We start from the raw sequence: 15,284 nt of genomic DNA on the forward strand, positions 1-15,284 counted from the left end.
TTTTGAACACACTGTTGCAAAATGAAAACAAATTATTGTGAAAGGCTTTACAGTAAGCATTAAAGTGTTTTGCTTGCGATATTTTTCAATACTAAAAAATGTAAAGAAATAGTTCAAACCCAGGCTCATGCTGCTTACGTACCCCTATATAAAACCTAAACCCAACTGTCAGAGTATCATGAGCGTTACCTTAGTGGGAGGTACAAGTTCTACTACGTAGTTGATGATCGCCTACACCTTCCCCTACCCTAAACCCAATCGTCACAGTAGCATGTGGGGTACAAGGTCCGCTACGTAGTAGCTCCCCAAACCCTAAACCCAACCGTCAGAGTAGCATGAGCGTTACCTTTGTGGGCAAACAAGGTCTGCTACGTAGTTGACGACCTCCTACACCTCCCCCTACCCTAAACCCAACCGTCACAGTAGCATGGGAGTTATCTTTGTGGTTGGTACAAGGTCCGCTACGTAGTTGACAATTGCCTACATCATCAAACTGCAGGCTGCAGTGAGGACATCTTGCAAATTTCTCTCCCATTGGCACCTGCTGTTTTCACTTAAATCCAGGCAGCTGTCGACTGACAGTACAGACTTACTGACAGATTGACCTACCGATCGACTAACCCACCCTCCTCCTTTCCTAATCCCAACCAATAGTGTTTTGAAAAAGCAATGACTGAGCTGCGCACCCCCTTCTCTAAACCCTACCGTTTTTTTTAAAAAGCAACCCAGAAAAAATAAAACCCTCGCCCAATTTGATCCCATTTTTAGATTTTACCACATTCTCGCCATTATTTACTTGTCTATTTTATTTTTTTGGCTTCTGTTTTTGTCTCACCCACTTTTTGTATTTTTGTTGAGATACCAGAGAAACTGGTAACAGCAGAGGAGGCAAGCAAAGAAAAGGAACGGCATCATAGCACTCCGTAGTGTTTATTTAAAAATGAAACGCAGCCAGATAATTCGCAGTCTCCAGAAATGTGCAGAGGGTTACATTTTCAGAATGAGCCTATGCTAAATAGTTTACCCAAAACCTGTAATTCTGTCATCATTTCCTCACTCTTTACTTGTTTCCGACCTTTACGAGTTTCTTTCTTCTGTTGAACACAAGAAACTGGAAACCTGCAACCATTGACTTTCATAGTATTTGTTTTTCCTACTATGAAACTCAGTGGTTACCGGTTTCAGCTTTCTTCAAAATATCTTTTGTGTTCAAGAGAAGAACAAACCTCTAAAAGGCTTTGAACATCTTGAAGGTGAGTAAATACTCTTTTTTTAGGGGGTGTTAATGATCCATTTAACATCTTATGACACCTGATATATGAAACAGCAGTACTTTTGTTTGTGTGGTTTTACAAACTTACTTTATTTGCTCATGTTGAGCTTCTATTTGGACAAACTGCTTTAATCACTTATATAAACAGGATATCTGCCTTATCATCAAAGTCATTATTTAACTTTGCTTTGTCGTTCAACTGAGACGAAGTTGGGCAAAGCTCATAGCAGTCTTTAAAGTGGAGATGCAAGACCAATAAGTAAGCCTTTGCTTAACAAGTCAATGGTTGGACAAAAGCACCTAAACTTTCACTGCAACAAGACACTCTCAAGTGCACACCCCGAACAAATTCCCAAAAGACCCTTTTTTTAAAACCGATATGTCCCCTGAGATATTTTTAAAACTGACATTTTAAAAAAGAGAACTATACAGTCTTATATCCGTTCTAAATGTTGTCAGATACTGTACTGTAAATAGCTTGATTCTGAAAGTTAATTTTTATTCAAAGCTTGTGCCAATGTCCTGAGTTTGCCCTGTGCTACTCTGTCTCTGTTTGTTACCAAAGGGTTGGAAACAGAGATCTTGAACCTACTTTTCTGAAAAGGTTTTCTGTTTGAGACGTAATTGTACAGCATGTTTGACCACTGAGGTAGCCAGCGAGGCTCGGTTTCCTCAATCTAAATGCAGTACGGCCGCCACAGGTGGCTCCTTCAGGGTGTTGACAGTGTAAGTTAATGCACCCTGGAATGTAGACGCCTGCCATTAAAGCCTCTTTGACCCTCTCAGATGCAAACAGTACAGTGAGACCTCTGTGTTGAGTTTTATTTACTTAATATCAGTTACTGGTCTACAACCAATAGTTTGACTAAGCTAGTTTACATGCAAAAAGACATCTTCATAAACACTGTGTGGGCTGCCGAAGCAGGGTTCAGCAGAGTCAGTGGCATGCTGTTTCCTGAAAGGAAAATAAGAGGAAATGTCTTCTAACAGATGAAGCCAAGTGATACACCTCTTTGCTTGTGGTTTAACAGGGGAATTAGTTCATCTTTAGCAATAGGATGTTAAACGGCTTCAAAACAGGAAACAGGCAGCTGTCACATGAGGGGAATGATTGTATATTATGTAAATGCCTCAGTTTAGGGATGGTGAAGCTGAATGTGTCTGGTTGACATGCATATTTGTTCATATACTGTATTTATATATTAAGTATTAACCTATTGTGAAAATGTCATGTGTTTTGATCAGTAGTGGTGCACGTTTCAGCATGGATATTGCAATGTTCGAATCTGCAATAGTCACATCATGGATTTGCATGGTTAGGATTATAATTGGAGTCATTATAAGATTGGATATCATTTTTGATTTGTGTTCATCATGTCAATTATATTGAAACCATTTGGGCACAAGCACTTATGAAGTTTGTAGCTTTAATAACTATCGGCTGTAGCTATTGATTTAATGAAGAGTGCCATTTTAATTTTAAATATTGAATTTCTGCTTTTTCGTAAACCCCACAGAAAACCATAACCATTTAAATCGTGTTGTATTCATCCATGCTTGAATTTTTTTATTACATTTTATGCAGATACAAAAATGTACTTCAAAATCATACTTATAAATGTAAAACCAGCCTGATCTCACAAAGAAACCTGAGTATTTTTTGTTTTGTCAGTTTATAGAGTAATTCCAGGGAAAAATGAATTATTTTAAAAAGGAGGCGTGGCAACCGTCATTGGGGGATGTGCAAATTGTACAAATGAGATCGTACGAATTCGTACGAATTAATCCCTAAATTTCACTTTTGCTTTTAATAAATAGTTTCTACACAAAGTAAATATTAATGCCAACAATAAATGTATTTGTGTTCTTTTTTGTAAATCCATTAAATGTTTTTATTTATTTGGTGGGTCATAATCATGCTTTGATGTGAACAAAACACATCTGTTAATCATTAAAGACTGGAAATAACCAGCCTGATCTCATGAGAATACGTATTTTAAGTTTTGCCAGTTTAGTGGCTAATTTGTACGAATTCAGTCGTACGAAATTGTACGATTTTAAAAAGCAGGCGTGGCTTATAAACCCACTAAATTAACCACTAAATCAAAAAGTTACGAATTGCCGTGAAATTGTTTTGAAATAACCATTTAATAACCGTTTTCTTCATTCTGCTATGTCATGACTAAAACACACATGAACTAAATGAATGCAAACTTGTCTTAGAGGTATTTTTGTAGTCATTCTGAAAGCAAAACATCCTTTGCATGCATCATATTACTTGTTCTGCCACAGCATTTACGGAGCAGTGTTATATCTGTACTGTAATCTTCTATTCCTAAAAAAAACTAAGCTAGTTGCCAAAATTCAGATCAAATCGGCAAATATCAACAGATATCAAACACATGTAATGTATTTAAGGCTAATAAAATAAAAAAGAAAATAATCATTGAACCCATCATGTTTTTTTTATTTTTTATTAGCGTTTCTAAAGGAGCTGTTGACATGGAATTGAACCAGTATGGTTCCAGTATTTTAGTAAAAACCCAAACAATACACACAACAATAAAACATAACAAAAAAAAAAAATCTGAAAAATTTGTTTTGTGTAATAACAATTAAATGACACAAGGAGCAAGTAGAAAACTAGTGAAATGAAATTTCGCCTCTCGAATAGAGTATAAATTCACATGTATTGATCACAGCTGATTATTTTCACAAAATTTAACAGAGTCTAAAAATTTTGTTCTATGGGTCTCGTCTTTCAGATCTGATCTTTAATTTTTATTTTATATTGGATTGAAGTCTGGTGATTGGCTGGGCATTCTACAGCTTAATTTTCTTTTTTTTTGAAAGCATTTGAGATTTTTTGGCTGTATTTTGAATCATTGTCTTGCTGAAATGTCCACTCAAGATGTTTTTTGTTTTGTTTCAAGATGTTGGACTGAAGCAGCTTATATTCATTTACAGTGTAACAGTGATGAAGGGCAGAGGGTTGCTGAAGAACTACTAAGAGATTACAGCTGCTGTCTGGGCTTTCACTGCCTTTCTACACCTCCCTTTCTTCATGTGTTCAATACTTTTCCCTGCGTTGTTTTATTTTAGTACACATAACTTAATTTGTAAACTAACTAGTTCAATTTTCTTTGTATATATGGATTTCTTCCAGGGAAAATTTCAAGTCAACGGCATCTTAAGAATTATGCTTTCTGAGAAAAATAGTGACATGTTCAATGCTTATTTTCCCGCTGTAGATTGTTTTCATTTGTTAAGCATCTTCCAGTTTTTCTCAGTAATAAAATCAGCAAGTGTTTTTAAGTCTGTCCATGTCCATTTCCTAAACAGTCGTGTAATTCATTAAGTCTTAAATTCAAAATAAGTGGATGACCCATGGTGGATGTTTAAGGTTAATTAGATGTAAATATTTGTGGAGCACCACGAAAATATAAAATAATTGCTCCCATTAATGAAGTTTTTATATTTGTATTGTATCGCAACACCATATGGCTAAATATCAGTGGTTGAAGATCCTTATATGTAAACAGTCCAAAAAAATACTTGCATTTTAAACGGCATGCTAAAATATTTGACATTAAAGCAAAAGTGAAAAAAGGGGAACTGTTTGTGTGAAGCATTACAGCATCTGCATAGCAAACCTCACCCTTTTTACTTTCCATGACATGCCAGTTTAACTACTATATCTGAACATTTTCTTCTTTCAAAGCATTTACGTCACCACAGAGTAAATACCATCTGCCTCTCTGGTTGAAACTGAAAACAGAACAGGTAGAGCAGTCTATAGCTTTCGCTTAAAAAGTTGGTTATAGTTCAAAATGAGGGGACCCTCTCTGAGACCACACCTCTGTGTTATTCATGCTAGCGCTATTTAAAGGATGTGACATTATTAGCACTACCTTGTGTAGGTGTCGCCTCTGCCAGAAAGAAACGGGTGTGAAATCTCATTTACACCGACTGCTGCATGCCTACGACAACCTCCTACGTATAAAGCTCCCCAAAACACAATCTTTACGTAAATGTGTAGGGTTTTTAAAAAAGGGGTTTCTCAGTTTGTTCAAAGAGTTAAAAAAGTAGGTTGTGTTTGTCAGTTCAAAAATAAAATGTAATGCGGTCATATTTAACTTAATTCATTCAGATAATCACAATCTCAAAATGTAATGTTTGATTTAAGAGAGAATAAAGCAACAATATGTCTTTTCTGGAAGTAGGACCAAGGCCATGTGACACACAGTAGCTGAATTCAGTTGTCAGTTCTTCTATTGTTAATTCCTGTTCTGTACACACATTGTGCATTTATTTACAGGAATAAAAAATCAGTTTCTACACTTGAATGTTATTATTAAATTTAGCATTTTTTTTACCAGGACAAAGAATCACTATAAAATCTCCATTAGATACTGTAAGAAATGCAGGGTTCCACATAATTTCTTCATGTTGTCCCAAAACAATTTGATTGAGTTAACTTTCATTAGTTAAATCAAGTTAACAATTTATTAGTTTTTGTTTACAAATTTAAGCAACGAAGGCTTATTCTGATTACATATCCCTATATACATTTCTGGAGAGCAAAATACGTCCCAGGAGATATGATTTTTTGCAGTTTTTGTGAATCCACCAGAGGCTGCTGTGTACGCTTTTTCAGATCTCAAATGTTCTTTGCAAGTGCCATTTGTGCCTGCTGTTCTTGCGTAAATCCATTAGAGGCTGCTGTCGACTGACTGACTAACCGACTGATATCCCCACCCACCCCCTTCCCTAAATCCCCCCGTTAGTGTTTTAAAAAGCACCTATTGACCTGCCCACGCCTTCCCTAAACAAAACCGCAGGGTTTTAAAAAGCAATCCAGAAAAAGAAACGCCCTACGGCAACCTGATTTTTACCACATTTTATCACATTCTCACCCTGTTATTTACTTGTTAATTTTAATTTTTAACTTTAGTTTTTGTCTTACCTGCTTTCTAGAACCCTTCTTCGCCAGACTTAAACCCCATTGTCGTGGTCAACTCTGTGTCTCAAGTTCGCCGACAAACTGGAAACAGTGGGAAAGCCGACCATACAGAGGTGAGCAGTCAGCTGGTAAGCATGAAAAGTGTCATACCGCCCAGTAGTGTTCATTTAAAGATCAAATGCAGCCATATGTACTATTGGCTACATAATTTGCGATCTCTAGAAATGTACTGTTGAAGTCAGAATTATTAGCCCCCCTTTGAATTTTTTTCCTCTTTTTAAAAATATTTCGCAAAGGATGTTTAACAGAGCAAAGACATTTTCACAGTATATTTGATAATATTTTTTCTTTTGGAGAAGGTCTTATTTGTTTTATTTTGACTTGAATAAAAGCAGTTTTTAATTTTTTAAAAGCCATTTTAAGGACAAAATTATTAGCCCCTTTAGGCAAATTTTCTTTAAACTGTCTACAGAACAAACCATTGTTATACAATACCTTGCCTAATTGCCCTAACCTGCCTAGTTAACCTAATTAACCTAGTTAAGCCTTTAAATGTCACTTTAAGCTGTATAGAAGTGTCTTGATAAATATCTAGTAAAATATTATTTACTGGCTTCATGGAAAAGATATAATAAGTCATAACAGCAAATGTTTTAAAGGTACTTTAACTTACTCTGAAAAATATATATATGTTTGCTTCAAACTACTTGTTTAAAATAAGCTGAAACAGCACAATTCTTGAGTTTTTGGGGGACAACTTAATTGTTTTATGTTGATTCCACTTAAAATTGGAAAAATGATTCAGTTAACTTAATCTGTTTGTGTTGAGACAATATGAAGGTATTGAGTGTAACCCAACATTTCTTACAGTGTATGTCACTTAGTTAATGAATTTACTAACTTGAAGTATTTACAATACTTGTACAACATTTACTAATGGCTTATTAAAATCCTAACTCATGCTTAATAACGTTAATTAACGCACCATAAGTTAAAATGAACTAACTGTGAACAACTTTCGCAAACAGTCGCCTCACAGCAAGAAAGTTGCTGGTTTGAGCCTCGGCTGGGTCAGTTGGCGTTTCTGTGTGGAGTTTGCATGTTCTCACTGCGTTCGCATAGGTTTTCTCCGGGTGCTCCAGTTTCCCCAACAGTCCAAAAACATACAGTGCAGGTGAATTGGGAAGGCTAAATTGTCCATAGTGTATGAGTGTGTATGGATGTTTCCCAGAGATGGGTTACAGCTGGAAGAGCATCCGCTGAATAAAACATATGCTGGATAAGTTGGCGGTTCATTCCACGGTGGCAACTCCAGATTAATAAAGTGACTGAGCTGAAAAGAAAATGAATGAATGAATAAATGTGCTCTTTATTGTTTGGTAATGTTAGTTAATGCACTAACTAAGACTAACTTTTACAACCTTATTGTAAAGTGTTACCAGCTTTACTTTCTGAATCTGTCCACGATTATAATTCCTTAAACTTTGGAACTTTGATAAATGAACCATGCCTAAACAGATGGAAAAAAGATGATGCTAAGATGATGCTTTAAGTGGACATTGCAACACAGCAAGAGCACGCTCTGTAAAGCAGCCATCCAAGTGTGAACAAAACACAACATTGCTGTATTAAATTAGACCAAAAAAATAAAAATACCAAACACATGTTAGAAATAAGCTCTCTTTTGTACACTGAAAGATAGTTATCACTTAATAAAAATGTATGGCTTATTTACGGTTGTTATTCCTGAGTTTTTACGGTGCGAATGGGATTTTGCCCTTATACACTTGACTAAGAATTACTCAGAAAAAATGCTTAGTTGTATTGCTTTCATTGTTTAAAACATCCAGACGTCTAAAGCTTTCAAACAGACAAAAAGGACACTCTCTGCCAACTGACCTCTGACATATTATTGTTATGGAAGTTGTTTTAAGAGAGCTTAAAAAAAAACAGGAAACTCAACTTCTGTTGCATTGTACCAAAACACGTGTTGCAGAAGAAATTGTGGCTGCCATTCACATCCTTCAAAGGCCCTGGAAAGGATGTAGAGCATAATCAAATAAGAAGGGAACACATATTAATCTTTAAATGCATGAATGTTTTGCCAATCATCATAACAAACAGATGTCTTTAGTGACCCACACCTAAAAATCTAACATGGATGGATCTCTAACTGTGGGAGCATAAAATGTGACTGAAATTTGAATAAGAATATGCAAAAGATAAAAACAAAGCATTGCTCCTTTAGCTTGTACACTGAAAATGATTTGTTGGATTTACAATTAAAAGTTCTAGGCTGAAAAGAAAATGAATTAATGGATTTGCATTTTTAATTTTTATTTTTTTGCGGTAAGTGGTCACAAACAATTTATGAGCTGAATTTAAACAAACTAAGGTACACATTGCTAAATTTAATTTCTTGTTTAAATGCAGTCCATATAAAATGTTTGCAACAACTTACCTTAAAAAATTATAAATCCAATGAATATTTTGTGTTTGTGTGTGCGTACTTATTGAGTTAACAAACATACACTCACTGGCCACTTTGTTAGGTACACCTTACCAGTACTGGGTTGGACCCCCCTTTGCCTTCCGAACTGCCTTAATCGTTTGTGGCATAGATTTAGCAATGTGCTAGAAATATTCCTCAGAGATTTTGGTCCATATTGACATGATAGCATCAAGCAGTTGCTGCAGATCTGTCAGCTGCACATTCATGATGCCAATCTCCCGTTCCACCACATCCTAAAAGTGTTCTGTTGGATTGAGATCTGGTGACTGTGGAGGCCATTTGAGTAAAGTGAACTCATTGTCATGTTCAAGAAACCAGTCTGAAATGATTATTATGACATGGCGCATTATCCTGCTGGAAGAAGCCATCAGAGGTGGATACACTGTGGTCATAAAGGGATGGACATGGTCAGCAACAATACTCAGGTAGGCTGTGGGTTGATACAATGCTCAGTTGTTACTAATAGACCCAAAGTGTGTCAAGAAAATTTATATTACACCTATACCACCAGCCTGAAACATTGATACAAGGCAGGATGGATCCATGCTTTCATGTTCTTGATGCCAAATTCTAACCCCACCATCCAAATGTCACAGCAGAAATTGAGACTCATCAGACCAGGCAACGTTTTTCCAATCTTCTATTGCAGGGGTCACAAATCTCGGTCCTGGAGGGCCATTGTCCCTGCAGGGTTTAGCTCCAAATTGTCTCAACACACCTCACTGGGTGTTTCAAATATACCAAGTAAGACCTTGATTAGCTTGTTCAGGTGTGTTTGATTAGGGATGGAGCTAAAATCTGCAGGACACCGGACCTCCAGGAACAAGTTTGGTAATGTCTAATTTTGGTGAGCCTGTGCCAATTGTAGCCTCAGTTTCCTGTTCTTAGCTGACAGGAGTGGCACCCGGTGTGATCTTCTGCTGCTGTAGCCCATCCACCTCAAGGTTGGATGTGTTGTGCATTCAGAGATGCTCTTCTGCAGACCTCAGTTGTAACGAGTGCTTATTTGAGTTACTGTTGCCTTTCTATTAGCTGGAACCAGTCTGGCCATTCTCCACTGACCTCTGGTATCAACAAGACATTTGTGGCCACAGAACTCCCGCTCACTGGTTATTTTCTTTTTTCAGCCCATTCTCTGTAAACCCTAGAGATGGTTATGCATGAGTAGATCAGCAGCTTCTGAAAAACTCATACTAGTCCATCTGGCACCAACAACCATGCCACGTTCAAAGTCACTTAAATCACCTTTCTTCCCCATTTCGAAGCTCGAATTGAACTGCAGCAGATTGTCTTAACTAAGTCTATATGCCTAAATGCATTGAGTTGCTGCCATGTGATTGGCTGATTAGAAATTTGCAGTTGGACTGGTGTACCTAATAAAGTGGCCAGTGAGTGTAAATTATGTAATTTATAAAAATGAACATAATTATGTCATCATTACCCTCAATTTCTTCAACACATATTTGATTTATTTCTGTTGAAAACAGAAGAAGATATTTTGAAGAATGCTGGTTGCAGGCACCATTGACGTCCATGGTAATTTTTTCTGTACTATGGAAGTCAATGGGCATTCTTCAAAATATCTTTTTTTTGTGTTCAACAGAAGAAAAATATCATAAAGTAGACGATGAGGTAATTTTCATTTTTGGGTAAACGATCCCTTTAATAGCTGTTTTGCAGAAAAAAAAATTATACTTATGAGACCACCCTTCAGGTTTCGCACAACGCTATACGTATTTCCCAAAAAATTAATTAGAAAACAGACACTCTAATAATATTTATTTATATAATTAATAGATTAAATCTACAAATAATTCTAAATATTTGATATCTTACTTTGTTTTTAAGGGTTAATACCAGAAATTGTTTGACCAAGTGTGATAGGATCATGGAAAACACGTCAATAGCCGGAGGAAACGAGGCTTTTTATAACACAATTGCATCTTGCCTATGTTGAGCATGTGAACACATTAATCAGAAAACTAGCCTTGCCACTTGCCAGAACTGACAGATGTGACGCACCATGTGTGTTTAATCTTTCATTGATTGAAGGAAAGGTTTTTTCCAAGAGCATTGACATTGAAATCAATACAAATAGAAGTTGTGTAAAAGTCATTTCCTTGAGCGAGAGGTCTTGAATTTGTGCTCTTTGACCAACTCTGAACAATGTCATCATAACCATAATCATGCTTATAATCACGCCCATTGTGGGCTTGGTGATGGAGGCCCCGGGGCCCATGACAGATGAGCAGAGCCCTGACGACCGTAAGAGCTAGCAGGACAAGCCCCGTCACTCAGCATCTTGCCCAGAGTAGGACAGCCAAACCCACCAAACTATAACAAAGAGCCTTTCTATTCTTCTTCATCGTTCACAGCACCGCAGGCTAAGCTTATGTGCCCCCAAGTCTTTTTTTTAAATAGGATTAGAAAGAAAGAAGATGAAAGCTCTTCCTATTTTATATTATCTAATCTAAGTAATCAAGCATGCAACTTGGCAGTCTTCATCTTGAGTCAGGAAATATGCTAGACTAGCATCTACAGTAGATGTACTTGTAGCATTTAGCAAACTATTGTGGTGTGTTAAAAAGGTTTTAAAATAAGCTTGAGTAAACATTAACATATGCATTAGATTGTAATTTAATACACTAAATGATGTCAGCGTTAGATATGACATAGGAGCAAGTCATCTGTGAAACCGGATATTCTGGTGTGACCAGTATTCTGTTCTTTTTTTTTTTTTTTTTTTTAATTCAAGTCAGAGTATGTTAAACAACGCAATTACTAAAGTAATATTAAGTAAATATTAATTTGATCAGCGTTCAGCCGTGAAATTTGCTATGCACTGATCTGAGCTAAACTAAACTGAAATTAAACAGTGACGTTTACACTAAACTGAACTGAAGCCATTTCCATTTAACTCTTCGTTGCTATGTTAAGCTGCTTTAACACAATCTATTGTAAAAGTGCAATATTTTAAATATATATATATATATATATATATATATATATATATATATATATATATATATATATATATATATATATATATATATATATATATATATCAATTTATTTATATATTATTTATTATTATATATATATATATATATATATATATATATATATATATATATATATATATATATATATATACATACAACAGTTCTGTCTGTATCTCGAATCTGATTGGCTGATAGCCGTGATATATTTAAGTAATATCAGCATCTGTACAGCCTCTTTATCCTTTGTGTATTACTCCGCCCACTTACAGCCAGCAGTCTGATTTTTAACTATAGCAGATCAAATCAATATTAAACTGGTGTGCACACCAGCCAACACTTCCTTTTTTTTCTTCCTCGGCCTACGGCCTCGTGCCATCGCACGCCTCCCACCAGTGCTGATATACAGCCATATCACACTGCTACTCGTGTGATATTGCTCATGTATATATATATATATATATATATATATATATATATATATATATATATATATATATATATATATATATATATATATATATATATATATGCCCTCACTAGCCACTTATTAGGTACACCTAACTAGTACCAGGTTGGACCCCCTTTTGCCATAGATTCAACATGGTACTGAATATATTCCACAGAGATTTTGGTCCATATTGACATGATAGCATATCATGATAGCAGATATGTTGACTGTACATCTATGATTGATGATTCACAAGATGATTCACACTTTATGACATGGCACATTATCCTGCTAAGATTTGCCATCAGAAGATTGGTACACTGTGGTCATAAAGGGATGGACATGCTCAGCTACAATACTCAGGTACTCTGTGGCTATGACACGATGCTCAATTGGTACAATTGAGCACAAACATTCCCCACACGATTACACCCCCTGCTCCAGCCTAAACCATTGATACAAGGCAGAATGGATCCTTGCTTCATGCTGTTGATGCCAAATTCTAACCCTACGATGCGAATGTCGCTGCAGAAATGGAGACTCATCACACCAGGCAACTTTTTTCAAATCTTCTATTGTCCAACTTTAGTGAGCCTGTGCGAATTGTAACCTAAAGATTGTTGTGTGTGAAAATCCCAGAAGATTAGCAGTATCTTAAATACTCAGACCAGCCTGTCTGGCACCAAGAACCATGCCAAGTTCAAGTCACTAAAATCACCTTTTTTCCCCATTCTGATGCTCGACTTGAACTGCAGCAGATCGTCTTGACCATGTCTACCTGCCTAAATGCATTGAGTTGCTGCCATGAGATTGGCTGATTTGAAATTTGTGTTAAGGATTAGTTGGAAAGGTGTACCTAATAAAGTGGCCGGTGAGTATGTATTTAAATATACAAGGATTCTGTATTGACATGCGATACATTATGTACTGAGCTCAAATGCTCTGCGAGAACACATACTTCAACAAATAGAAACACACTAACAACTGAGAAATCCTTTAGATCGGTTTGACACCACACACGTGCACACATATTATCAAAACACATGAAAACACAGAAACACGCTGCTACTGTATTACACAGACCACAAAGGAAATGTGTCAGGGGCCCCAAAAAGTGATGAACCTTGTTGTTGAGTGAATCTTAATCTCTGAATCAATGTTCCATCTGCAGAACAACATTAGTAAGGCAGCTCATAAACCAAGTCACATCCTCTGCATTATATTTACCTCAGAAGAGCCATTCAGTATGTAAAACTCATTAGTTCACAAATGTAGACAGGAGCATTTTGCTGAAATAACACAATCTCACAGCAAATTTTTTTTTTTAGAAACTAATTTGTGTGACTATGATCTTATTTGTATGGTCTCATTTGCGGGTTTTCCTCATTCACCAGTGACAGTTTTACCCCTTTTACAATATTTAATATAAGTTTTTGTTCAGTTCATAATTTGTAAATTGTGAGGTCCCGGAACAGATTGGGGTAAAGGATCTGGCATGTTACTAGAAGAGGGATAGATGTTGTGGACAAAAGTGAATATCGGGGGCTGGTGAAAGTAAAAAGGGATAGGGAGGGGGATCGGTAAAATGAGGTGCCGAATTAGATTTCACAGGTGCCGGATCTGGCTTGTTCTGGCACAAAATAAGCCCTACTTTTGTGTCTCCAGATTGTTCCTGTAAAGTTTAAGCTTGAAACACCCATCAGATTATTTATTATACCTTTTAGATATTTTTTATTTTCTGCTCTGAACACAATGTAGCTGTTTTTGTTGCCTGTTCCTTACTGTAATATCAGTTTTTCCCACCCACTATTCCCATATAACTGTCAGAGTGTGCCTCAATCTCCGCCTCAGCTGCGTCAGATAAACAGCACAGTTACAAAAATGAAGGAAGCAGATCTCATTTGTGAGAAATACGACAGTGAGAACTTTCCCAATGATTATTTGATGTATTGGGGAGTTCTAGTTGGGGAATTCAAGTCTTTTGATGAGTCACACATAATGTTGTTTCAAAGTTTACACGCGTGCGTGTTTAACTTTACACTGTTTTTGCCTAGCAAATGTGACATGATACACATTAATATCCACTGCTGTATAAATATGTTATGTTAATGTACAAAATAAACCTGACTTACAAACAGGGTTTGAAGCATCTTCTTTTATTATTGTACTGACACGCGGTGTGGTGAAGTAAAGATGGTAAAATCGCTGTAATTTATTACAAACATGCACTGTTTGGTGAAACTTATTCTTGATCACATTTGATGATGATTGATGATCACAGTGAGCTGAACAGATCTTTTAATCCCAATTGCTTTGCGCACGTCCTGTCTTGTGGATAAGATTATTGTTATTACAGAGACATGTTAATACGTGGCTGTCAATCGATGCATTGGGCGGTGAAATTGCACTCCTACGTAACGTTGCGGTGGGCCTCAAAATGGGAGGTATTTGGAAAACATTTTAACGTCTGGAAATTTAAAAAAAGAGAGATTTGTGTATCGATCACTCTACAGTGAACACATGGACACTAACACACTGTTCTGTCAAAATATGATTTTCATCATAGATGCCCTTTAAGGGGTGTCGTTTGGGAGCATGCCTCCTCTTAATTGTACGTTTTTGTATGATTTTGTACAAATTAGCCACTTTTTTGGCAATACATAAAATAGCAACGTTTCCACATGAGATTGGACAGGATAAATATGTACTAACAGCTATAAACAAGGCAGAGCGGTGTAACCAGTTTTTATATTTTTACTTGTTTTTTTTGCTGAGATTCCGTTTCCTTATAATCCTCCATGACTGAATGATATTTGAAATAAAGCAAATCAAGTAATTATTGTAAATGCTTTTGTATTCAACCCCTCCTCCATTTAAAGTTTTCAATTCCACACTCTCTCACCTATCCCTTCTCTCTTTACACTTTTCCATGAAAGCGAGCAGAGCAGGAAGTGGTGGCGTCCTTGACTCGGCAGGCTCTCTGCCTGTTCTTCTCCCCCACTGACTGCAACCCTCAGTGGAGTCAGTGACTTGTAACCACCTGGGCAGGAGAAGCGTCAGGATACACAAGACTTCATATCAATAAT

General features: G+C 36.5%; 1 protein-coding gene across 2 annotated transcripts in view; it reads left to right on the plus strand.

Moving 5' to 3' along the window:
• The window catches only part of arsk (arylsulfatase family, member K), a 183,928-nt gene that overhangs the window by 135,278 nt on the left and 33,366 nt on the right, over positions 1–15,284 (plus strand). The window lies entirely within an intron of this gene.

Source organism: Danio rerio, chromosome 5 (assembly GCF_049306965.1).
Source record: "Danio rerio strain Tuebingen ecotype United States chromosome 5, GRCz12tu, whole genome shotgun sequence".
Lineage (NCBI taxonomy): Eukaryota > Metazoa > Chordata > Actinopteri > Cypriniformes > Danionidae > Danio > Danio rerio.